Genomic DNA, 26,595 nt, shown 5'->3' with positions numbered 1-26,595 from the left:
TCTACCTGGCTATCAAGCTACCTTAAGTGGCCCAGCAAGGAAATGCTTGACTAACAAGCAGAAGGTTGCTGGTTTGTGTCCTCGCTGGTACTATATCAGGCAGCAGCAATATAGGAAGATGCTGAAAGGCATCATCTCATACTGCTCAGGAGGAGGCAATGGTAAACCCCTCCTGTATTCTACCAAAGAGAACCACAGGGCTCTGTGGGCGCCAGGAGCTGAAATCGACTTGACGGCACACTTTACTTTACCTGGCTATCATTAGAACATAAGAACAGCCCTGCTGGATCAGGCCCAAGGCCCATCTAGTCCAGCATCCTGTTTCGCACAGTGGCCCACCAGATGCCGCTGGAAGCCACAGACAGGAGTTGAGGGCGTGCCCTCTCTCCTGCCATTACTCCCCTGCAACTGGTGTATCATTAAGAGCCAAGGATAAGCTTGCCCTCCCTGAATATGTCTGATTTCTGTTTAAAACCTCCAAGTCAGTGGCCATAGTCATATCTTGTGGCAGCGAATTCCAAAGGTTAACTATGCCTTATGTAAAGCAAAACTCCCTTTTGTATAAGAGATAGGTTCTACTAATTATTGAAGAGTGCACTGTGGGTAAGCAGTTGGCCTAGCAACTAAGGGGGCAAGAAGACCACAAGGGTGCATGCAGGGCAAGGAAACGAACCCCCTACAAGGTTGCTATTCCCTTTGGCAGCAGGCTCCAAATTGCCTTGGACTTGAACCTGATGCCTACTACCTGATTACAGAAAGCTAACAAAAAGCGACCACAAGCCACGTGGCTGGCCTGGCCGAAGAAAGAAGGGGCAGCTCACTCGCTGCTCACACATGGATCCCTGCCTGGGGGACGGAAGTGGGAGGCGGCCAGGCGGGCGGGCAAGAGGAGGAGGAGTCCGGTGTCTACTGCATCACACGGGGTGAGTTCCAAGCACCGAGAATTCTCCCGGTTCTCCTCTCACTGCCCTGGCCGGCCCCCGAGGAGCGGTGAGTAAAGAGCCCAAGGCAAGGGTCCAGCCTGGCTGGTGGGGACGAGAGGGAGCGGCGCACAGCCCTGCTGCTCCGATTTTTTGCTCGTGCGTCTTCATGGCTGCGGGGCCGCCTGGCTGCTTGCTATTTGCTGGCGCGGCGGCACTTGCAAAAAAGGGAAGCGGGGCTGGGAGGTGTGTGTGCGCGCGGGCGCGCGGAGGAGAGCGCACTTGACTGCTGCTGCCGCCGCCTGGGGAAAAGGAGGGGGCTCGAAGGGGAGGCATGGAAGGAGAAGAGGGGCTGGCTGGCTTCTTCGCGCCGCTCCCTGCAGGAAGAGACAGTTGCTGTCCCTAGATCTGCCTCTACGAGCCCTGCCGAGAGCCAGGCCTTGCGTTGCTGCTGATTCCCACCGCCCACCACACCATTCACAACCCACGATCCTCCTGAGCCGCCTCGAAAAGACAGACAGGGTTGTGCGCCGCTGCTGCTGGCTGGCTGGCACCAAGTGACAAATGCTGCCCTTCCTCTTGCGAAACCTCTCGGTCCACTTTCGCTCTGCCCTGCTCTGCGCTGTCCCGTCTCTCCCCTGCTGCTGCTGCTGCTGCTCCTCACTTATTCCATTTCCTCGTCGAAATTTGTTGCACAGTGTGATGATCTCTCTGGCCATCAGTTCCTGGAACATATTCCTCTTCCGCTAAGCCGAAAGGCACCTTTTTGTTCCTGCCCACCTCTGAGAAGCTTGCATGGAAATGAGATCATTTAGAGGGCACCCAAAATAGAGATAGGAAATCGATGCGGGATACATTCGGGGACCTACGTGTAGGGAGGATGTCTGCCAGCCTGAGAGGTGGTTTTATGGCTCCTCTTTCCCCAGAATCTGTGTGTGTGTGTGTGTGTGTGTGTGTGTGTGTGTGGCCAACAGGGGGACTTGACATTTGCATTTGGAAGTGTTGTGATGATAGTATGGCTTCACTTTATTGGAGCTTTAAGATTGCATACAACTGGATCCTATGTACATTTATTTGGAAGACTCACTGTTCACTGGAGACTTTTTTTGCTTCCAGGCAAGAGAGCAGAGAATTGCCTTAATAGGAATTACACCTCCATGCACTTTAACTACTCTGTTGAACTCTCAAGTACACACCTGTTCTCTCAAATCACAGTAGTTTACTCCAGCAGGAACTTCAGCTGCAAAGTTCTTCTCTTCTGTACCAGTGCAGTGGGTAGTGCATAACTCCTGTTCCCATAGGTGTGTCCACACCTCCTGGAATGAAGTACAGTCATCCCTTGCCAGCCGTTAGGGTTCTGTTCTGGCAAAAGCTTGCCGTTGGCAAATCTGCAGTTGGAGAGGCATTAAGGTCTATGGGAAACGGGGTTAGAGGAACCACGACTGCAAAAAGACCTTAAAATAAAGGGGGAAATACACACACACACACACACACACACACACAGAGCTAAAAAAATTCCTATAATATCCCTAAGAGTCAACAAGAAGAATGAGCAGATCGAACCTCTGGACATTTTTTGAACCCCCCCACCCGCCGCCAATCACTCAAAGGCATTTTACAGCAAGTTCAGCAAGGGTTAATAAGGGTCACCAAGAGGAATGAGCAGATCGAAGGACACCCCCCCAAAAAAAGCCAAACCCCCTCCAAAATCACTTTAAAAAAAAAAACCCTTGCCAAATGTGGATACTCCAGTCATGGTTGACAAGACCTGTCACAATTTCCCATTCTCATATACTCAAAACCGCTGTTGGTGAAACCATGGTTGGCAAGGGACGTCTGTACCTTTTTGCTGGAATAAACTAGTGCAGTGAGAGGGAAGATGCTAATGCCACCACTGCCCTCAGGGTTGTTAGAAGGTGGATTTCCAAGTGCATGCACATACGTAAAGTGAGGGTTCTGATGCCTTTTAGTGCTGGTCAGCAACTCAATCCTAAACATGTTTACTTAGAAATACATCCCCACTGAGATCACAGTGGGATCCATTCCTAGGAAATATGCTTCTAACTTGTCAGTGTTGTAGTTACTCCATGTTAAGCAGAGTGTACAATTATGTGATCTTGTGAATGTGGCTACTACTGTACAATCAATCAATCAGTCTTTATTACGGTCATAGACCAGCATAAAGTAGAAAGAATTATTACATATTAAAAGAAAATATTAAAAGCTTAGGGGTGAACAATACAAGTATATAATGAAAGACTATGATAAAAGACTATAAGAATCAGAAGTAGAAGTAAAATTTTAAAATAAAACTATGGCTGTCTAAAACAAAGCAAGACTGCAGACTAACTGATCCTTAGTGGCCAAGGTCTGAAAATTGCAGTTAAAAAGGGGTACAAATTTTTATAAAATATTTATAAAAGGCATCATGAAAACATCATTTAAAAAGGCCTAAAAGAGAGAAGCAAGAATGCATTGAAAAGTTATATGAAAAAACGTGGAGGCATAAAAGGACATATAAAATCATACAGTGGCAACTATAGACATAGTAAGAGTTTGATCAATATAGGACAAGGTAAAAAGCAAAGAAGCTGTGGGATTGTAGGAGCACTGGGCTGCCACAAAGTACTCTGAGGCAGCAGGCAAAGGTGTGCTCAAGTCAGTCCATAAAGTAGGGCACTGGGCACAAGCCAGTGGTCATCATCCGCCGGATTTTAACCACTGCCGCGCAGAACCTGGCAACACTGTAAGTGGTGGAACTACTACTATACTCCGTCAGAGTTTCAGAATAGTTGTGCCTGACTCTTCCATCCATTCTCAGTGCTACTTAATTTTGGAAATATAGCAGACGCCCTGCTATCAGCACCTTGGACATGCACGTCTCTTGATTATCAGAGTTAGCCTTGTGTCAGTGATCTTTTGTAAGCAGTGTTGCCCTTTATCCAGACTGACTGGTAACTGGGCAAAGAGAGACCTTTCAAATGTCATATTTTATTTCACAGGAAAAGAGCAGCTGTCCATGTTCATTCTGCCTAAAGAGGTAGTATATAAATATGGTAGATAAATACAATTTCAGCATAGTGTCTATTCCACTGGTTTTTGCTGGTATCTCCTTTGTTTTTGTTTTAAGATTGTGAGCTGCTTTGGAACCGGGAAGCCCACCCCCATTTATCTGCTGTGTAAACCACTTTGTGAACTTTTAATCAGAAATCCATATACAAGCATTCTGAACTCAACCAATCTAATATTGAATGGGGCATGCCGTGTCTCTTAGGCTGCCTGGGAAATAAGGCTGTACTGGTATTTCAGACTGATTGTTAGAAATCACAAAATGTCAAAGATAAGTTAGTTTATGTTTAAATGAGAGGAACTGTAAAAATTTAGTGGTGTTTGAGATTTCATGTTTCTTCTTTAGAGGCCATGTTTGTTTGTTTGTATCTCTCCCACATCAATAAGAGAAAACTGACAAAAAGGTGGCCACTGTAATCAGCCAGGCCTACTTCCACAGGGAAAGACATTAAAATGCCCCATTTCCATACCTTTCTAGTAGTTAGCACATGTCAGTGGGATGATGTGTGTACCAAATTTCAGCTTTTTGTGTCTTATGGAAGTACCTTAACAATTGCGATACACCAGTGAGTGAAGCGGTGAGGCATCCTCAGTTATATAGAAAGATCATGCAGATGCATGTATTTTAGGGCACTGGGAAGTTCTCTTCCACAGTTAAATTGAAGATACGAAATAGACCAGGCAGCCAAACAAAACGTGACCCACAGCAAATGAGAGGAGGCTGGGAATTTCCAGAGCTTTGGAGTGGATTTTTAAACTTAATTGGACCTGACCTATGCGACTTTTGCTGAAACTGATGATACTACCCAGAAGTTATGTAGAACCCCCTTCTTTTCCATTCTCTACTAAGTTCTTCCATCTTCAGGTTGGAAGGAAGGAGTAGACCCGGGAGGTGGGTCTTATTTAGGGTAGAGATGGAATGGGGAATCATGCAGATCAAGAGGGGAAGGTTAACCGGGGTGAACTGAGGGAGGGAGTATAGGAAAATATTGGAAACAAATATCATTTGTTAGTTGTATAAGTGTTGCTTTTGGCAACAGAATGAAATAATATGCATCTTATACAGATTATATTATTACATGAACTTAAACTTGATGATGGTGGTGGAGGTGATTAGTATTTGAGCCTTTTGCACCATTCCCATTTTTCCAGTGGTTCTTATGCAGGATAATGTGCTGATAGATTATGCCCTTAGTGTGGCTGCTTACGACTGGAATCCACTGGGCACCAAGCTTGTGGGTATGAACTACAATCTGAGCCTGAATGTAGCAAGGTGACAGAGAGTTCATGAATGCATCAGCTGCTGTTTCTATTTGTATTACCATGTCTTCATTCCCTCATCTTTTGTCCCAACCTGCACACACACATTTATTACAAGAACATGATCCCTGCTCCTAAGAACACTTAAATTGCTTTCTGAGTACAATGTGTGCATTGAGGTCTGCTACTTCCTGGAATGAACTAAAAACCAAACATGCTGAGAGAGGTGTAGGGTTAGTACATAGACTCGAAATTCCTGCAAGCCTTTTTTCCACTCTCTTTCTTTTTAAAGACTTTAATATGATTCTGACAGCCCAGACCTATGCATGTTTTCTCCAAAGGAAGTACAACTGAGTTCAATGGTACTTCCTCTCAATTAAAGGTACATAGGATTGAAGCCTTTGCCACACACATACACACGGGGTGGGGGGTTGGAGTGTTGATGCCAGTACTTTAACACTGTAATAATAATAATACAGAGATTTTGCCCTTGAATATTTCCCAAACAATTCCAGTAAGGCAGCAAGTGAATATATCTAGAACTGAGGTTCTTAAAGTGTGTCATAGCAGGACTCCGTTAATACATTTTAAATACCTCTCAAAGTATTTTTATACCTTTTGAAGTATAATTAAGGGGTGATGGAATGCAGCAGGTTTAATGGTCAATGGGGCTCTTTCTTTTCAGACCACTTTCTTTTCTAATCAGTGGGCAGATTAGAAAAAAACCAACAAGCCAAATAGGAGGAAGGATAAACCAAAAATAACACTGTACAGAGGTACATCCACTAAAACAGATGGTATGAATACACAAACAGGCAAAAACCCTTTTAAAAGGAACCATCAAAAGATATTTGACATATATGATAAAGTGACATCTAAAACTGCATGCAATAAAATGGTATAAACAGTATCTGAAAACTCTGTAGTTACAAAACGGAAAAAAGGAGATCAAGGAAATGTAAAAGGTAATTGTATAATAAGAGAACAGAAATGTTACCAAAGATAACATTAGAAAAGATCACAAAAATATTATATAAAGAGACAAATGTTTTCTTATACAAGGCAAGACATTCCAAACACAAGAATTTCAATGCAGTTATTTCTGTCCAGGGCCTTAATCATGGAATGAAACAACAATCCAGTCTTACAGTGTACAATATATTTCACATTGGGAGGCCTATTTGAAGCCATATTCTTGCTCATGGAGATTCTGTTTCACATACAGGAGACTAAACATATGGACCTTTAAGAGTTCATTGGGGAAAAAATCTTTACATGTTCAGGAAACCTCTTTGTACAGTTAGGGCACCTTTTTGTCTCCTTAATCAATGCCCACACCCATAAAACCATGCTGCATGTGTTCTGAAAGATATTCTAGAAAGAATTTTAAAATATATGAAAGTCAGAAAAGCATGGGTGGTGGGTTGGAGAGATGCCTCTCAAAATATGCCTGGTAACTAATTCCCAAACTGAAATGAGTTTCACAGCCCAGCTGAAAATATTTGCTTTCTAGAAAAACCAATAAACAAAATCACAAAATGAGAGTCTCATAGTTATCTCATGTGAATACTGGGCCCCAGAAATGATTGACAACAAAAGGTGGGGCCGATAATTGCTCTCATATCACTTAGCATGCAGGCAGAAAAGTTCAGCTAAAAGCTTTGCATACTGCCTCTGCGCGTCTCATATAACCATCATGACTAGTAGCCACTGATAGATCGTGGAAGAGCTCTCACTTCCTAATAGTAGCCAAACTTGGAACCATTGATAGATCACAGAAGAGCTCATGCTTCCATAGCTACACACAATTGGGGAATTTTAATATCCATTTTTATTTATATTTTTAATATAAACCCACTAAGAAGCCCTTATGGGTGCAAAAACAAAGCATAATCCACAAAAGACCCATCCAGGACGTGGAGCACAGATGAGCCCAATCTATAGTTGCCAGTGGGTGGGGTTTCAATGACCTGCACAGTTCCATATCCCTCTCCTATAGGTACTGTTCCCTGCCCACATGATGCTCCTGGCCACCTAACCCCCAGCTTCCACACCCTTCTCTTGTTCTGCTCACTTCCCTCTTTGCTTTCTGACACTTGAATCTGTGGAAGTCAATTCTAAATTATCTTAAAAACCTGAATTTTGGAAATAGACTAAATTATGCAGAGATATGATTAAGTTGCATAATTTAACATCTGATTAAGTTGCATGACTGTAATCTAATATTAATCTCTGCCAAACGAGGTGAGACAGGTAGCTACAGGGAAGAGGGCCTTTTTGGTAGTGGCATCCCATTTATGGAACCACCTCCCCAGCAAGGCTCACCTGATGCCCTCACTTTGTTCTTCAAATGCCAGGTGAAGACTTTTATGTTCACTCAGGCTTTTAAAAACTGATTTTTAAAAAACTGACTTTAAAACAAGTTTTTAAAATGTCTTGCATTGTATTTTTTGTTTGTTTTGAGTTGTGATTTGCTCATCATGTTTTATTTTTATTGGATATTTAATGTTGTGTTTTGAGCTACCCAGAGAACAATATGTTATGGGGTGGCTAACAAATAAAGTTCATCATCATCAAACTAGGTTTTTTGCTTACATAAATGTATTGCCTCTTGCAAAGCACAACAGTATTGCCTCTTGCAAAGCACAACTTGAGAAAATAATGCCAGGTGCGAAGAAATTTCAAAAAAACATTTTGACTTGCAGTCCCAAATCTTCAGTGCACACCTCTGCATTTGACTCCCTTGCCTTGAAAGTTGCTAATGTGTGTTAAGTGTTTGTTAGGCTAAAATCATTACTGATCAGCCCATCATGAAAGTGCATAGGGATCAGACAATTGTAGCAAAAAGCAACAGGAGTCAGTAGTAAATGTCGCCTCTTATTAACGGGAATGAATTAACTTTATTTACTGTCAGTTGTTTGGCAGAGACCTTGGGCAAATTTCCAAGAGATTTAACTCTTAAATATGCCCGACAGATAGGAATTAAGCTTAATCAAGCATCAGTTACTTGATCCCCCATCACGTCAGGGTCTCTGGCATGCAAAATATGGTCAGCTCCTGTACAAGCCTTTTATACTAAAGGGGGAAGTCATTTTACAAGACAAGGGGTGATGGAGTGTCTGAAACTGTGGTTCCATTTCCACAAACCTCTGGCTCCATCTGAGCAGGGCTGTCGATCCAGATGATCATTTAGTTCTTGGATTCTGCCCAGCCAGCATCAGCTTTAAAACTTTAAAAGCCCAAAATCTTCATGACTGGCTCTGCCCATATTATTTATTTATAGCTTGCTATCCTTTTCAAACAGTGGCTTAGAGGTGGATAACACTATTTCCATGTTTTGTTTATTCTTACAGCAACGCTGTTGAGTAGGTAACAGACAGGCAGTTGGCAGACAGGCCACTGATGTAAGGAGAAAAGGACTTTCCTGAGGCCACCCAGTATTCAGAGATGAGGCTTGAATCTGGGTTTCACTGTCCAATGGACCACATTGGCTTTACTCAACAGCACACTTTACCTCTACTTAGTTCTCAGTCCTCAGTCAGAATGCCCTGAGGAGGAGGATGGATCCAAGATACCTGAAGGGGAATCACCTTGCAGTGTTCTGTGGCAAATAGTGTTAGAGGGAGGAGAAAACCAATCCATTCCTGTCCTTTGAGTCAATTCTTAGAGCAGCCAAGCAGGTCCTGTTGCAATGGGAGAGGGTAGGGGGTGACAGGGTGAATAAAAGGAAGAAGCACCCATGTTAAATTTTAGCCCTGATTCCCAGATACGCATGTGTGCATCACAGGATGCAGAATCTCCACACCCTCATTTGATGACATACATATTTGATGATGCTGTTAATCTCATAATAAGCCCTAAAAACTAAGCTTGGTTCCTCCATGGCAAATCTCGGTGGGATCCTAATATTCATGGCCAAATGGAGGAGGCCCTTGTAGTTTTGTAGATCCTATTTTAGGGCCTTTCTGCATGCGACAGAAGGGGTTCCTGAGAAGTGATCTACTCCCATAAGTGATGTTTCAGTAGCAATAGTATTACTACTGTATTTCCAATACAGATAACCTTCGGAACTTGTGGGAGGTGATATAAGGCCTCTTGCTGCTTGCCATTTTAAAGAAAGGGGTTCCTAGATTACAAATCTGCACGTATTATACAAAGGAGAGCAAACAATTCTCTTCTCCCAAGCTTTTTCGGCTTTTTAAAATTTGTAGGTTTTAATTTTGTGGTTGATTTTAAATTGTTGAATTGTTTTAAGTTTTTATATGTGTTTTAATTGTTTTATATTACTGTTAACCACCCAGAGATGAAAGTTTTGGCAGTATATAAATTTGATACATACATACATACAACTTTCAAACACTTAAAACAACCTGGAAAACAATCAGATTTTTCAAGGTCATATTGAGTATACACTCTGGCAAAAATGTTATGTAGTTCAGGAGCACACAGCTGTTTAAAACAAAAACAAAAAACTCCCCACTCCACCCCCCAAAAGATTAAAGTATGATTGCACCTCAAGTTTGAGCAATTAATAGAATTTGACTGAGAGGGTTTAGGAGTTGGATGGCTTTTCAGTAATCACATCATAATCCATAACTAATGGGGGCTCACAATCTATTCCACATGGAAATTGCAATGGCAATTATTGTGCTGTCTGGAAGAAGCATCAAATTTTCCCAGCTGAAATCACAGCACATTGCGTGGAAAATGTAATGTACCAGAAACAGTGGCTGACATGATGCACAATCTACTGCCTCCATGATGGTCCGCCCTGGAGCTGCTGCAGACCTCGAAGACAGCCCCAAAGAGTTTTGAAGCGCAATTGTGGAAGCCTCAAAAGCCTTTTGAGGTCTGTAGCAGCCCCAAGGTAGACCATTACAGAGGAAGTAGGTTGTGCATCATGTCAGTCACTAGCATTGCCTTAAGGGTCTACCCACAAACAAATATGCTTTTACTGTGCAAAATTGTTTGAAAGGGCCCTTAGATGATCAACCATTAACTTTTCACAACGGTAAGCAAGGAACCTAGCTGAGTTCCTTCCATGGAATGCCAAAAGCAGGCTTCTGTCTGTGTTATATCCTACTGCTGTTTGTTTGGCACCCTATTGCTCTTTGGTGTGCCTGCAAGTGTGTTAGGATTACTGGTGGCCATGATGTCAGCCCTGCCCACCATTTACAGGGTCTACAGTCTTTATAGTCTTAAGATCCATATTCAGCTAAGCCTTTCGACAAGTGAGTCAAGCAACTTTAAGTTCTGCTCTTAGTGTTAAGTAGGTGCTTAAGTGGAATGCTGACTCAAACTCCTGGGCCTTATCTGCTCTATAAAAACAACTATATTTTTACATGGTGGGTTATGTAATGTGCCTTCAGGCTGGATACCATGTTCCGTTGTGTAACAGCAGCAGAGCATACAATCCAATACTAGGGTTTGAGTGTAAGAGCAAAGAGAGAGTTTGCTCTCTGGCCGTCTGCAGAGTTGGTTCAATGACAGCAGTTGGGCTTGCTTTGCCAGCAATCAGTTAAGGCCCCTGTACAAAGTGGACATGAGAGGGGGTAATGTGGCTTCCAAGACTCCTGGAGAGGCAGCTCTGTATCTATGGTTTTAGTGCTTTGCTAGATATCACAAGCCCGATTCAGACATTATGTTGTGGGTGCATACAGGTATCTGTACAGTGGTACATGTTTTTCTATGAATGATTGTACATGCATTCATTTTAAAAGTAAACCTGGGTATAGGTCTCTCAGATGCCATATACAGATAAGATGTGTATTACTGTACTTGCTTTGAATGTAATAATAATCGTCTGTGCATACAAACCTCTCTATGCACATTGATTGAACGTGAACATGTGAATAGGGCTATGATACTACATGGATAGCTCATGCCCTCTTTATCTACCATGAAAACGTGTGCACAAAGAGTACCTTCGGTAGTTTTGCTCTAGCTATATCTGGGCATTTCAGTGTATGGCTCTTTCCCATGCTTTTTTCTGTACTACAGAATGTGTTGCAAACAGCCTTTAAAATTGCAACTTCTGAAGTCATTTGCACTTGGCTCTTCTTCCTCACTGTAGAAACTTTTCTTCACAATCCAGCCAGTTCATAGTGGTTCCTAATCCACTTTCAGGGTCCATGGTATATACAATACAGGAAGAGAGTCCCTGCCTCTAAAATGGTGCATCCCCTGTATCTATATCATTTCAGGGCATGAATCCACCAGTGTTCCCTCTAACAAGGATTCCCAGATGTTGTTGACTACAGCTCCCAGAATCCCCAGCTGCAGTGGCTTTTGCTTGGGGATTATGGGAGTTGTAGTCAATGGCATCTGGGAATTCCTGTTAGAGGGAACCCTGGTGCCCACATATGAAAGATAACTCAACATGGAATTACCTCATAGCTGATCCCCTGCTGCAACATTTAAAAACAACAGCAAAGTTTATTATTATTTATTTGGGGGAAATATCAACACTATTTCAAAATACTTTACAACATCATTAATTAACTCTATACAAATATATGTTAAAATCTGTTCATTCCAGTACAAAAACATATAATTAAGAATACATGTTCATGCTATAAAACCTGCCTGACATTCTGAGCAGAAGTACCTAACAGGAGCTTCTGTGGAAGATTCTGCAATGGAGTTCAGCCCAGTGTGTTGTTGAGAAGGCAAACACACATGGAGGGGGAGGGGGTAACAATTTTCCCTGCTCTCCCCTCCTTTCAAAAGTACTTTTTTAAAAAAGTTTTATTAATTAAGTTTTTCCACTTCCAAAAGTACTTTTTAGCTTTCAAAAATATGTCCCTGAGGGTCCAAAACACACTTGAGCATATGGAAGTAGCTCAGCAATTCTTTCCAGCCCAACCAGACCATGTAATGTCCCTTATTTCCTGCTAATGTTAGCTGTATGGTTGCTCTTTGACTGAAGAGGTGTAAAGTCTACATCAACATTGTACCATGGAATGCTTTTTCATTACAAAATCATACAAAAGCAACAATGTTTGTGATGCCCAATATCCATCAAGTGATAAATTGCAATGAGTAATTTCTAGTATCCTTCTGTCAGAAACTACAGGCAAACCATACAATGACAAAGCAAACATGAAAGAGTAACAATAGCTAACCTCTACTTAATTGAGGGCATCTCATGGGGCTTAACCCTAACATAAAGCCAGAAGAGCATTATAAATGCTCAGTCCATCAGCACACCATTAGTTTCTGAACAGTTCCATGGAATTCCCAGTTTGTATCATAGACTACTTGAGAATAAATACTATGTCGCTTGCAACCCAACTGTAAGGATCCCCTATCATTACTCAACACACTGGGTCAAACTGAAAGTTCTTTAGGTGTGCCTCACTCTTTTCTATCTTCTGTCTCTCACACAGAAAACACTGGTATTTTGTGGTACAGTATCCTTTATCTTTTTTGTTCAGGGAGTACATCCCTTTTCCAACGTAAAGGGGGTTTTCTTTCACTTTTGACTATTGTGTCTTAAATATCGTGGTTGTCTGTCTTTTTATTTCCTTTTGCCTCATATTTTTCACAGTGTGAAGTTGCTAATTGCATGATCCTGAAATCTCTATTGTTCTTGAGTTTAAAAAGCTGTACCACTGAAAATGTTCTACACTTTAAAAGACCATTTTGACTGCTTGTCAGGTACTATGTTGTCTGTTGGAGTTTTATGTTATTCTTCAGGAGTTTTATGTTCTTCACCAGCCCAAGGAGGCTCAGAGAATACATCTAGCAGTGGTTTCCCCTTGCCAGCTTCTTAGAGTGGCCATGACCAAAGCACTTAGTTGTGTAAACATTCCCAACAGCTGCAGTGACATGAAGTCTTCTTGCCGCCTGTGCAGTATTATCACGCCAACAGCACATCTATCATGGCCAGAGGTTGTTTGCATAGTAATGTTGCCTCTATGTATGGGCCAGCAATTATGAAGAGAGCACTAAACTGAGATTTTGTTTGTTTGTTTGTTTGTTTGTTGTTGAATTTATATACCACCTTTCATTATAAATAATCTCAAGGCGGTTTACAAAAGTTAAAAAACATACAATAAAATGACAATAAGAATATTAAGCTAAAAATATAAAAACAAACCAAATTTAAAATCTATAAAATACAAGCATAAAAAACTATAAACGGGTAAAAACACATGGAAGCAGCAATAAAAAACAATCATTTAAAAGCCTGGATAAAAAGCCAAGATTTAACAAGCTATCTAAAAACTGTGATGGAGTCTGAGGAGTGAATGGCTACTGGGAGAGCATTCCAGAGTCTGGGGGCAGCAACAGAGAAGGCCCTGTCCTGAGTGCACGACAGCCAAGCCTCCCTCATTGTCGGCACCCGGAGCAGAGCCCCCTCAGATGACCTCGTCGAGCGGGCAGCAACCCTTGGGAGCAGGTGGTCCCTCAGATACCCCCGGCCCAGACCGTTAAGGGCTTTAAAGGTCAAAACCAGCTAGGGGTGTGCACAGACCAGTCTGGGGCCATGCAAAAGGACTCCAGACCAGTCCGGAATTCAGCTGGTTCAGCACTGGGGGGAGTGTTGCTTTAAGAGCAGGGGGGTAGTACTTCCCCCTCCCCCACCACTCTTCTCCCTCCGGCGCTGGACTTTGTTAAAACATTTTTGGGGAGGCAGAGTTCCTCCCTGCCGCCCCTGCCCCTGTCGTTACCTGAAGAGCTTCCCAAAGTTCCAAGGAGTAGAAGCTGGTGGCAGGCGCATACGCTCGGCGTGCGCGCGCCCATTGCCACCGCCAGCGTGCGCGCCACATACGTCATTGTGCAGAGAGGAACTCTGCCACCCCAAAAATGTTTTAACAAAGTCCAGTGCTGGAGGGGGAAGAGCGGCGGGGGGGGGGGAGTACTACCACCCCCCCGCTCTTAAAGCGACACTCCCCCCAGTGCCAGACCACGCCTCCGTGGTTCCGTGCACATCCCTAAAGCCAGCACCTTGAATTGGACCCGGAAACGAACTGGCAGCCTTTGCAACTCTTTCAGAATGGGTGTTATGTGCTCCCATCAGGCAGCTCCAGATAAAACCCTAGCTGCCGCATTTTGCACCAGCTGCAGTTTCCAGATGTTCTTCAAGGGCAGCCCCATGTAGATCGCGTTACAGTAATCCAACCGTGACGTGACTAAGGCATGGGTAACTGTGGCCAGATCTGCCTTCTCAAGAAAGGGACGCAGCTGGCGCACAAGCCTAAGCCGTGCAAAGGCACCCCTGGCCACCACCTCAGCTTCCAAAAACAGAGCTGGGTCCAGTAGTACCCCCAAGCTGCGTACTTGCTTCTTCAAGGGGAGTGCAACCCCATCCAGAACCGGTAGAATCTCCTCATCCCGATTGGCTCTCCTACTGACCAACAGTACCTCCGTCTTATCCGGATTCAATTTCAGTTTGTTAGCCCACATCCAACCCATCACGGCCTCCAGCCCCCGATTAAGGACATCCACCGCCTCCCTAGAATCAGATGACAAGGAGAGATAGAGCTGAGTGTCATCCGCATATTGCTGACAACTCAGTCCAAATCTCCGGATGACCTCTCCCAACGGCTTCATGTAGATGTTAAACAGCATGGGGGACAAGACCGATCCCTGCGGGACCCCACAGGCCAACGGCCACGGGGCCAAGCAGCAGTCCCCCCGTACCACCTTCTGAACCCTCCTCTCAAGAAAGGACCAAAACCACTGCAACGCAGTGCCTCCGATTCCCATACTCGAGAGGCGGCCCAGAAGGATACCATGGTCGATGGTATCACATGCCACCGAGAGGTCCAGCAGAACCAACAGGGACGCACTCCCACTGTCTAGTTCCCGGCGTAGGTCATCCACTAGAGCGACCAAGGCAGTCTCAGTCCCATATCCGGGGCGGAAGCCAGATTGAAAAGGGTCCAGATAATCCATATCATCAAAGACCCTCTGCAGCTGGGACGCCACCACGCTCTATCACTTTGCCCAAAAAGGGCAGGTTAGAAACTGGTCTATAGTTGTCCAGGTTGGAGGGATCAAGGGAGGGCTTTTTAAATAATGGTCTTACCACCGCCTCCTTGAGGCACGGTGGCATCCTTCCCTCCCTTAATGAAGCATTAATAGTCACCAGATGGCTGTAGGAAGCTGCTTTCTCTGAGTTAAACCTTCTAGTTCAGTATCACCTACACTGAATGGCAGAGCATGGTGTGTAAACCACCAGACCGCTATGTGGACAGAAAATATAGTTGTCTCTAAGGATAGCTTGAGAGCAACCATGAATGTAGCAGCAATGATGCCATTCCAGGTAATACATAAAAAAGGGCATACATCAGTGGAGCATCTTCTTGAGTGGATTTCCACCCTGCTTCCAGTATAATGTGGAGATGGATGGCAAATGCTCTTGAGCACCAATATTTTGCCTCAGGCTTCAGGCGACAAAAACATATGCTTCCCACCAGCCCTGATTCTTCAGATGCAATGTATATATGTCCCCCTCACTTTTTAAAAAAGTGGTGGTTCTCTTTATTTAGCCAGAGGAGAGCAGCAGACCCTATCCATCTCCAGCACAGAATCCCTCTAGTAGCTGTTGCTGGCATCTATATTATGTTTCTTTTTTTAGATTGTGAGTCCTTTGGGGACAGGGAGCCATGTTATTTATTTATATCTATGTAAACTGGTTTGGGAACTTTTGTTGAAAAGCAGTACATAAATATCGATCGTATTTGTATATACAACAGCAGAAAATATCATCTATTGTTTGGTGAAAATATTGTTCTTGCTTCACACCTACAGATTTGCTTGCATGGAACGTTTAATCACTCCAGAATAATACTTTTGGAAATCTTTTTTTAGCTGAGCATGGCTCAGTGCCTTCTATTTTGCCATTTGCACAAGCAACACTGACATGGGTGGTTTTGTTTTGTTTTACACTTTCTGCATCTGTAAATCAAATGAAAAAGCAGCATTACTTGTAGCTAAAATGTGCATTCTGTCTTTAAAAGGCTCCATCCTGCTTTCTATATGGCACAAACAGCAGTCTTTAGAATACTTCAGACTAAAGATGCTCTTGATATCACTTACCAACGTAGCTTTGGCTTCTATTTTTGCATTTCACAAAGTAAAGAACAAGTTTCCATGTAAATGAAACTTCATTTTGGAAGAGCAGCACTTTCTGTCTATTGCCATAGACAGAACTGGCAGCATCCATGAGACATGTAACCTTACCATTTGAGCCATCAAAGGAGGCAGTAATCATAATGAAAAAGAAAAATATCGATCTTTTAGAGGCAAGCTACATGTGATACATGTAATTTTTTCTCTGTGGTTGTGTCCCCCGCCTTTCTTTTTTCCTTTAAAACAAAAAACAAAAAAACACCACAAAATGCCGTTACAGACACTGCAGTCTGCCCCAGACTGCAGGAGGGGGACTTCTTAATTATTTGGAGGCTTTTCTGCTGAAGTTTGTCCCCTTCCAAGTTTTTCTTGAGAGAAAAAATACAAAAGCAACCATACCTTTTCTCCTATGGAGTTTTTTTTTGGGGGGGGGGGTTTAAAACAGCTTGGGGAGGCTTCAGTGGAAATTTTTCTGGAGGGAAAAGGGCCAAGAAGCCATTTTCCCACTCCACAAGCTTGTACAGGTCTCTTGAGGCAGACTGAATTTTTCTTTCTCTCTCTTTTCATGGGACTGAGCATCTTATGTAGTTTGGCCCAGTCTTATTACATCCAGCAGGTGACTTAAAGGCTGCCAGGTGCTAATATTATATCTTCTCGTCTTCAGTTGCATTATCTACACCAAGATGTAGGTTGTAACTCACATGACACATCAGTATAAACTTTAAGGGAGAAAACTGCAAAAGTTAATAAAAGGTTTCCATCCATTAAAAAAAAAATTTAAGGTTAAACTCTATATCGTCAGATTCTCACTTAATCGTTTTTTAATTACAAAATGGATTCACAAACATTTTCTATTATTGTACTGGAAGAATAGCTCCATTCAGAAAATCCCATGGACTCTGTGCTTATTTATAGCAGAGCAGGAACACTGTTGAATCAGCATGTTAGCTTACATGCAGATCATCTTCCAGTGCTCAACTTGAGAGTGCAGTGGTATCAAGATGTTTGAGGTACAGCCTCTTTGCAATCCTGCATTTTTAAAAAAAATATCTCACTTGTAGTCCTAAAAGGTATTCCTCCAAAGAGTCTCCTGCATGGAAATTGTATTAGGGTTTAGTCCAGACCTAGAATATTGTCTCCCTGGTATGAGAGCAGAAGAGACAGGAATAAACCCTCTTTGTTAACCCAGTGAGGTCACATCTGTGTGTAGAATACAAATCAGGCAGTTAGGTTCACAAATCTTGGTGTTCTCAGACAAGTAAGTGGCTGCCTCCCACCCTCATTTCCCCAACTATCAAAGGGATGGACAATCTGTTTTGCCTGGCCAGTCATTTTGGAAGGCCCTGTATATGTTTCATTGTGACTGCTGGTAAAAGGTAGCGTGGCCGACACCCACACTGGCTTTCCTCAACTTCCTCTATTAGATTGTATTTATTTTCTTCAAGGCAGTCCCCCGCCCGCCTCTCCACTTAGCATCTTTGTTGCTGTTACTGCAAATTGTATGCAAATGGGTCAGATTATTACCTTTCTGGCTAGAAACTCCTGGGATGTCTTGTAGAGCTGGGAACAAGAAAAAAGGCTTTGATTAAAAGGCCTCTTTCTAACCAAAACCTGCTCAGATCTCAGCAGGGATGTGGCACCTGCTCTGTTCTTTGGAGGAAAAACTCTCCAGATTTGAAAAGGGAATTAAACATCTTTGCTTTCCTCATAATGAAGCAGCTGCAGGGAGGATTTTGTTTTGGACTTCCTTTTTAAAAAATCAGTTAAAACTGTTCCAAAAGTTTATTTTAGATGCTGATGTTCTCCCCAGTTGTCTTATCATCCTTTGATTAAGACTAATTAATAAGTGGCCAACTTTTATACCAGGTGTATTGTGATGAACGTGCTTTGGCCATATAAAATATGGCAAATATAAGCAACTGCTTCATTTTAGTGAAATGTGCCAAATGGTTTCCAATTGCTCTCCAATTCTAGCAACTATATTTAGGCAAGCCTTACATTTCTCAGTTGGAAACACACACACACACACACACACACACACACACACACACACACACACACACACACACTGTGTTCGTTATTCAAATGATCATGCTTTGAATAAGAGTTTTTCCAGAAACATTTGAAATCATTACATTTCATTCTGGTAACCATGATATTAATGCCAGCCCTGCCCCTAGAGATCTAATGGGTTAGTATTTGACCCATGAGAAAAGCTGTCAGTCATCTTCACTCATACAGAGGCCTGATCAACCTGGAGACACAAGGTGTGCAGTTCGAAGCTGCATAGTACACAGTCATAGTACAGAAAACTGCCAAAATCCTTGCTCATTTCAATTTACCGTTGTGGGAATGCTCCCATGCTTGCAACAGTTCTGAAGCTGATTTTAAGGGCTTTTACAATGTCCTTTTAATTTTAAAATTATATTTAAAGTTGAGAATTTATCTACATCTGTACAGTCCATATACATGAACTGCATATATGTAAAAATAGTGCAAGCCTCTCTTCTCATCAGTGCACTGCCGTTCAAGAATATCTCTCTCTCTCTCTCTCTCTGGAGTGAAGTTCACTAGATGTGCTTGTAATCTGTTCTACTCAATAGCATCACTCCGTTGACTTGAATGGTAGCGGGTGAAGTAGCTGCAGTTAGGAATAGGAATGAACCATTCCCCCTCCCATTACATTTGTGTAGTTTATCAAGCTACCTATGTTGGATCAGACCTAGTTACATGGTTGTGTTGTGTGGGAAGTTGCTGCCACTGTTTTTCTGAAATTATCACTGTCCTAAAAGCAAGTACCAATTAAGAGCAAAAAGAGAAGGATACAGTTGTCTGATCAGTCCCAGATGAATACTGCATATGAATCAGCATAAATCAAGGCTGATAATAATAATTTTTTAAAAAAACAAACCACCAAGGCTGATAAATCAGTCAATTGGAGGACCACCAAGTATTCATGAGTCAGCTGTCGGCAACCAGTACACTAGACCACACTGCTTCTTAGTGAACCTTCTTCTCAGTTGGCTCAGTCACCTTAAGCTCATTATAATACAGGGATTTCAACAATGGTATTAGTTAAATCTACCTTTAATAACAGAGGGGATACCTAATCTCTTCTCCTTAAAAATATTCTGGTTTTGTTTACAACAGTTTAATTGTCCAATTTTACATACACTTCATCTACTCACCCCATGAAAAACACAACACAACTGGGGGTGGGTCCACTTTTATTCCATAACTTTGAAAACGTCCTTCTTAATTTTAAATGGCAATTATTATAGAATAAAAATAGCAGACAAAATGATCAGTACAATTTGCTACTGTGTCGGGAAAACACTGCTTTTGAAGTGTGGTAAGCCCGTTGTGAGAGAAATATCTATATAAGGCGCTTCTCACGATCACCATGGTGGGCTGGGAGGGTGCGAAGCGAAGGCTGCTCTTAACCTATCTTCCCCCCCAGACCAAACCGTCTGTCATTAGCATGCCGCCCGTGCGCCCACACAAGTGGCCATGCTCCATGCAGCTCTGTGAGGCACGGAGCAGGATGGAGGGACCCGGGGCTGGAACTTCTGGTTCTGGCCTCTGGATAGCCCACAACACACGGATTGTATTGGGGATTCCCGCATCAGATGGGCACTCTACATGCCCATCTCTGTGTCTCCTTGGGCTGAACTCAGCCCGAGGAGACACATTATATTTGGTAGCCGAGGTAAGGGTGCAAGCGCACCCTTAGCCTTGGCTAAAATCTGGGTTCTTTAAGAAGGTTAGGTGGTGGGGGACCGGAGGGATCCGTGAGGATCTCGGTGCTTCTCACGGCCAGCCTAACCCCAGCTGGGCTGCCCCAGGCTGCGTTAGGCTGGTCTTGAGAACAGCCTCTATAAAATCTACCCTGTTATGCTTGATATTATTTTAGATTTCTTTATTTTACTAAGATTTAGAGAAATGAATTTCTCTTTGTTTTAAAGACTTTTGCAGACACTTTAGAGCAGAAGCTCTGAGATACAGCTCATACTGACACAACCAAATAATAATTAAAATAATTGTAACAATAAGTAAATGACTTTTCACAGCCTGACTGAAGCCTTATCTTCTCACACATTTTTTCCAATATGAGAACCTCGCACTTTGTTCTATCCTCACATGCCCTTCTCCCTCGTAGGACTAAATGTGAAGTTGGCAGTAGAGATATTAAAATTGATTCCATCTTGAATCGGGGTGATCTAAGTGACTCGAATGGAATTGCCCTTAAAATAAAGGGCCTCATTCAAGTTGAAATCAAATTGAACCTGATTTGAGCTTGAATTGATTCGAGTGATTCAAGCACCACTTTGTCTCCATGTTTTTCCTTTGCTGATTGGTTTACTGGTACTGGCTTCCGATTGGCTTGAGATCTCCATGCTTTTTGGTTAGCTTGTTGTCATTCAAATCAAGTGTTTTCATGGGCAACTGTGCCCCCATTGGCTGAGGGGAGGGAGGGGGAGCCAAAAGGAGGGGGTTTTAAAATAAATTTCTCTCTGGGGGCAGAGAGCCATTTTGTGCTTCAAGAGAAGAGAAGGATCAGAGAGAGTGAGACTGCAGTAGCATTGAGAGCTGAGACTGGTGGTGGTGGTCTGGGCCTGCCTGCCTGCCTGGCCTAGTGAGTGGAGAGAGTCACAGAGACAGAGTGCCTGTTTGCTTATCTGCCTCTCTCTCTCTTTTTTATTCTTTTCCTTTTTCTTTCTTTCTTTCTTTCTTTCTTTCTTTTTTCTTTTTTCTTTTTTTTTTTTTTTTTGCAGTGCCAACAAACTGCTTTTCTTTCTTCCTGATTTTTGTTAATTGTACCAGCTGCCCCAGTGGTTTTAACTGGGTGCTGCTTTGAAATTTTATTATCTTCTGTGCATTTTTTTCTTCTTCTTGCTTGTAGCCCACAGTGGCTTTAATAACAGGGGTGCTGTGCTTTCCCTCTTTTCTTTTGGAGCCCCAAGCTGCACCTTTGCTGCTGCTGTCTGTGTGCCTGGTGAACTAATTTTTGGTTTTTGTAGGCTGGTGTGTCCTATCTGGTGCCCAGCCTGCCAGGCTCTCTCTGTTTCTGCTCCCCCCCCCCGTCTTTTTGTTTGTTTGTGTGGGTGAGTGTCTGACTGGTGCCCACTTGCCTTCCCCCCAGCTGTTAAGTCCCAGTGCCTGCTCAGCACAAGAGTGCCTCTGGCAGACCAGCAGAAGACATCAGAAGGTGAGACACACAACCCTGCCTTGGTCAGGTTATAGAACAAAGTTCTTTAAATAGAGCCTAGTTTGGGGAAGGGAACGATTAGGTACTAGGAGGACTCTAGAACAGGGTGGCTGGGTTTGAGTTAGAGAGGCCACAGTAATCCGCTGCCCTTTGGCTTCCCTTCTCTTAGACATGGCCCATTGTCGCTCGGTCCCCTAAATAAAATAAAATAATTTTAAAAAGACCAGCCCCATTTCACAAATAAAGCCTGCTTCTTCATAGTTTTATTTTATTTTATTTATGTATTTAGCATACTTTTATACCACCCAAAACTTACATCTCTGGGCGGTGGGGGTGGGGGGGATAATTTTTCTAGCTTCTGTATGTGGACTACAGTGCTATAGATAGCACTGTGTGTGAAATATTCAGCATAAACAGACCGCCTCTGACCCTACACCCCCTTAAAGGCACTCCCCCCCCCCGAGTTAGGGCTTCCGTTTTTTTTTTTAAACCCAAGTTGTCTGGGAGGGTGCACTGCAGAGCTAGGAACAGAGTGGCAGGCAGGGGGAGAGGTGATGCTGCTGGTTGTGGTGGATGACAGCGAAAGGGGCCTACTCCCCGAATTGTTCCCACTGTGCCTGCAGGAGTCAGTTGCAGGCCAGGAGATGGAGCCGATCCAGTTTTGGGCAAGGTGTCACCAAGTCTGTCCAGGCTTGGCGGTGGATGCCAGATGGTTCCATACATGCCAACCAGAATGCAGAGAGAGACAGTGTTCCAGGGATGTGGTGACACCCGATCGTGCATGCATGGATGCTGACTTGGTGGAGTGGCTGGTCCTTCCCTGGATCAGGCCCAAGGCCCATCTAGTCCAACATCCTGTTTCACACAGTGGCCCACCAGATGCCTCTGGGGAGCCCACAGGCAAGAGGTATGTGCATGCCCTCCCTCCCGCTGTTACCCCCCTGCAACTGGTACTCAGAGGCATCCTGCCTCTGAGGCTGGAGGTGGCTTTTAGCCTTCCGACTAGTAGCCAATGATAGACCTCTCCTCCATGAAGTTATCCAAACCCCTCTTAAAGCCATCCAGGTTGTTGGCTGTCAGCACATCTCGTGGCAGAGAATTCCACAAGTTGATTATGCAGCTGATTATGTGAAAAAGTACTTCCATTTGTTGGTCCTAAATTTCGTTGCAATCAGTTTCATGGGATGACCCCTGGTTCTAGTGTTATGTGAGACCACATTAGCGGCCAACCTGGCTGGGCTATCCAGAGCTGGCCATGAACAGTGAGTCACCATTCATGGTCAGCACTAGCAGCTCACCTCACCCTGCCCAGCCCCAAAACCAGATGTGTCAGTCTGCCCTCTATTTATTTATTTATTTATTTATTTATTTATTTATTTATTTATTTATTTATTTTTCTAATATACCACCTCCTCCAAAGACTCTAGGTGGTGAACAACAAGTAATTACCAATAACAATTAATTAAAATAATAATAATAATAATTAAAGGGTAAACCGCCTGGCGAAACAGGTGGGTCTTGAGAAGGGCCCTAAAAGCAGCCAGGGAGGGGGCTGAACGAATCGGTGGGGGGAGAGAGTTCCAAAGAAGAGGGGTGGCCATCGAGAAGGCCTTCCTACAGGCCCAGGCACCACGCACTACACCAGGGCCTGGGACACTAAGGAGGGCCAGCTGAGAAGACCTCACAGGTCAGGATACAACTGACCAAGAGAGGCAGTTAGTGCCAACAACACACACCACCACCATGGCCGATGATGAGGTGATGGATTGGTGCCCTGACCCATGCCCCAGCACCAATCTGAGGTCATGGTGTTATCTATCCACACAGTGCCGTAACTTGGGGGCGGGGGGGTACCAGGTCACCTGGCCTAGGCGCCACTGAGGGCAGGGCGCCATGCCAGTGCCTGCCACCCCCACCCCATTGCCCACCTGCCCAGCCCCAAGGCTGCCCAGCCACTTGCCCTGTTCGCCTTCTTCTCTCCTGCTTGTCTTGCTCTCTGGCCTACAATCGGAGCAGCCTGCAAACTGCAACACAGAAGCTCCTTCTCTCCCCGCCTCTCAGCTAGAACAAACAATATTATATTACATTATATTCATTCATTCATTCATTTATAAATGCACTTATGTTCAAGTTGTTTTGCAACCCAGAAGGTCTGAGTGAGAACTATGAAGCATGTGTTGTGTGTTTTATTTCTATTTCTTTAGAAATGCATTATATGTCCAAGCTGGTTGGACATGTCCAAAAACCACACTCACACTATTTACACTATATGTCATCAGTCAGTATGATTCTGTAATGATATGAAATGTTAAGGAGGCCCTGCACATGCTGATTTGCCCCATACCCCACTAGGGATGACCCTGCTTTTGAGCACACGCAGAGAGTGTTTTTTATCTCAGTACAATGAGAGAGCACAACCAGCCCTACTTCCACATTGGGGAGCAGGGAGAATGACTTTTAGGATAGACTAAGGCGTAACTTCAGGAGCTCCTTGAGCTCCAGCATGTCTCATCTATCTTAAAATTTTACCAAGAAGAGGCAGATTCCTCATTCTCTCCCCCCCCTTTTTTTTTCTCCTGAGGAATGGTGCTAATTCTTGCTCTTTTCTCTATTTCTCCCCACCTATCTTCCTTGCTTCAGTGGGACTTACTGGTCTCATATAGGAAGCAAAATTTGCTGGGAGCACAAATTAGTTTGGTTTGGTTTACATCCCTGAGCATGTGCAATCCTATATGCACTTACCAGGGACAGTTGAATGCAATTGAGTTTATTTTTAAGTAGACATGCTTTTCTTGCCAGTAAGTCCTTTAGGTTTCAATGAAATGTACTTCCAGCTAAATGTGGTTAGATTTGCTGCTTGAGGCTGCAATTCTCCACACACTTACCTGGGACTTTTACACACAGCTTGCTTTACTGCAAGTTTACTGGGAGGCTTTACTGCGAAATTGAAGTTGTCCCAAAGAACGAATACATAATAGTCGATTTTTTTTTAAACTCCGGATATATATCAGGCTACACTCTAATGAGCAGTGAAAAACCTGAATTTTGTGAACTGCTCCCCAATAACTCGCAGGGACTTCAGGGTAAATCTGGCCAACATGTGAATGCAGCACCTCCATTCCAGTGGAGATGTGTGTTAAAGGGCTTTAAAAGCCCATGTGAAAAACCTTTTGGAATCAAACTTTACTGAATTTGTTCAGAATTCTGAAAAAACATACATAGGCTCACACTGCATGGTTGAAAGTCTCCTTTGCTAATCTGCAGCGAAGGGGCCATTTTAATAATTAGTGTTTTTAGTGTGTTCTAGGCATTAAAAGTAGCACAAATATATAGTACTCAATGTATATCACTATATATTGTGAAGTGTGTGTGTGTGTATTCAGTGAAATATATTTCCAGGCAGCATACTTATTTTGAAATATCAGACTTAAATCCTTGGGGGCCTGGGGTGTGCGGAGGCCCTGGACTTTGAGGGGCTGGGGGCCGATTTTAAAATCTCGTCTCTGGGCCCATTCCAACCTTGCTATGCCCCTGGCGGAATAGATACTACACATGTGTTTCTGCACAACACCTGCACAGAAGAAACTTCCATATAGAAAATGTGTCTCTTGTAAATTGACCCTGAATTTTCCATCCATGACTGGGATATCTGAGAGTTAGAGTCAATAATAAAAGAACAGCACACTGCTCATGATTGGAAGGGGCAAATTACAATGATTTCTTAGTCTGGCAGGGGCTGGTCTTGACCCTGGCAGAACTTGGCTGTCTGCTCCTGTTGAAAATTCCTCTGTTTAGTGTTGCAAACTAATGTATCCTCCTCTCTCCTGGTGCCAAAGTAAGCATGAGCCAACAGTCATCACACGACAAAGGCTGGCAGGAATCATTCACTGGTTTATAGACACACACACCCACCACCACCTTCTTCTTCCCCTATTTTGCTAGTGGCGTGTTGGGCAGGTGATCCTCTAGGACAAAGTCGTGTTTTTAAAAAAGCATGAGATGAGACAGAAAATGACACTTGGAATCCTCACATAACTCCTGACTGTTGTTCTAAGTCTTTAACAGAGCTGGCTCATGTTTTCAGGTTTTGATCAACAACCATGTCTAGATGGTACAGTGTTCCTTTTAACAGGGATGTCCAGATATTGTTGACTACAAGTCCCATCATTCCTGTTTGGACAAGGGCGCAATTTCAGTGCTTGCCCTAGGTGCTATTTTCCCTAGATACGCCCCTGAATCCGCAGGCAGGCAGGGATGTACACTGGAGAGGAAAGAAGACTTCTCATGGTAAGAGTCTAGAAGCTTTGTTTCTTCTTGTCCATCAAGCCATGACTGCTCTGTCCTCCTGTCTCTGTGGCAAGGTGGAAGGAAGGTTTGGTTTTGTGGCTTTCTCAACACTAAGTATAATATGCTTGTTGTGCTTTTTGCTTGCTACTATATCTGGTTTTGCTTGATCTCAGATTGACAAAGGCAGAACTTGGGAGCCTGCCTGCCCTTAGTTGTAGTTTGGTCTGTTTGTGAGATGGTGTTGTGGCAAGAAATGGACAGTGGCAGGGGGAGGTGTTGTGTGATATTTCTTGGCAGTTGCTGTGATGAGCTCCATCCACATCTAGCCTTGCGACTAACTTGTGCTTCACTCACTGCTCTGGTTTGCTCTGTAATCTGCATTGCAAGGTGTACTCAGTCAAAAAGTGGCTGAAGACATTGTTCTAGTTGAGCTTATGGCTATGACTGCTGGCTGATAAGGGTGCTGCTGTGGTAGCTGTTGCAGTTCTGAAGGAAGGAGTCTTAATTGTGTGTGAGAGTAACTTGTGTGCCAATGATGTTACTGCAGCACAGGCACTGTGGCGGGCAGTGGATTCTGGGTCAGTGATTTGTTTATTTTTTATTATTATTATTAAATTTTTTTGGCCATTTTTGGACTGCGTTTGGCAAAATGTGGTATTCTGAACAGGATTGCAAAAATTGCACGCTGCTTGTTTCAGCCATAGAGAACAATGGGAAACTCAAAATACCCCATTGTTCCCCATGGGTAGATTCCTGGGACACCAGAGT

General features: G+C 43.5%; 1 protein-coding gene across 5 annotated transcripts in view; it reads left to right on the top strand.

The window, feature by feature from the left end:
• Positions 1-792: 792 nt before the first annotated feature.
• The window catches only part of STEAP3 (STEAP3 metalloreductase), a 43,795-nt gene continuing 17,992 nt past the window's right edge, over positions 793-26,595 (top strand). Inside the window, exons 1-3 of one of the 5 annotated variants that reach the window (XM_053264484.1) lie at positions 20,824-20,967; positions 21,475-21,540; positions 22,164-22,447. The gene's annotated coding sequence lies outside the window, so the exon portion shown is untranslated. Of the gene's footprint in view, positions 991-20,823; positions 20,968-21,474; positions 21,541-22,163; positions 22,448-26,595 lie in introns of those variants that run through there. The other 4 variants (XM_053264490.1, XM_053264478.1, XM_053264464.1 and 1 more) reach the window with 4 other exon arrangements.

The sequence above is a fragment of the Hemicordylus capensis genome, chromosome 1 (assembly GCF_027244095.1).
Source record: "Hemicordylus capensis ecotype Gifberg chromosome 1, rHemCap1.1.pri, whole genome shotgun sequence".
Lineage (NCBI taxonomy): Eukaryota > Metazoa > Chordata > Lepidosauria > Squamata > Cordylidae > Hemicordylus > Hemicordylus capensis.
Note: the sequence above shows the minus strand (reverse complement) of the source record. Positions and strands in the feature narration are given on the sequence as shown.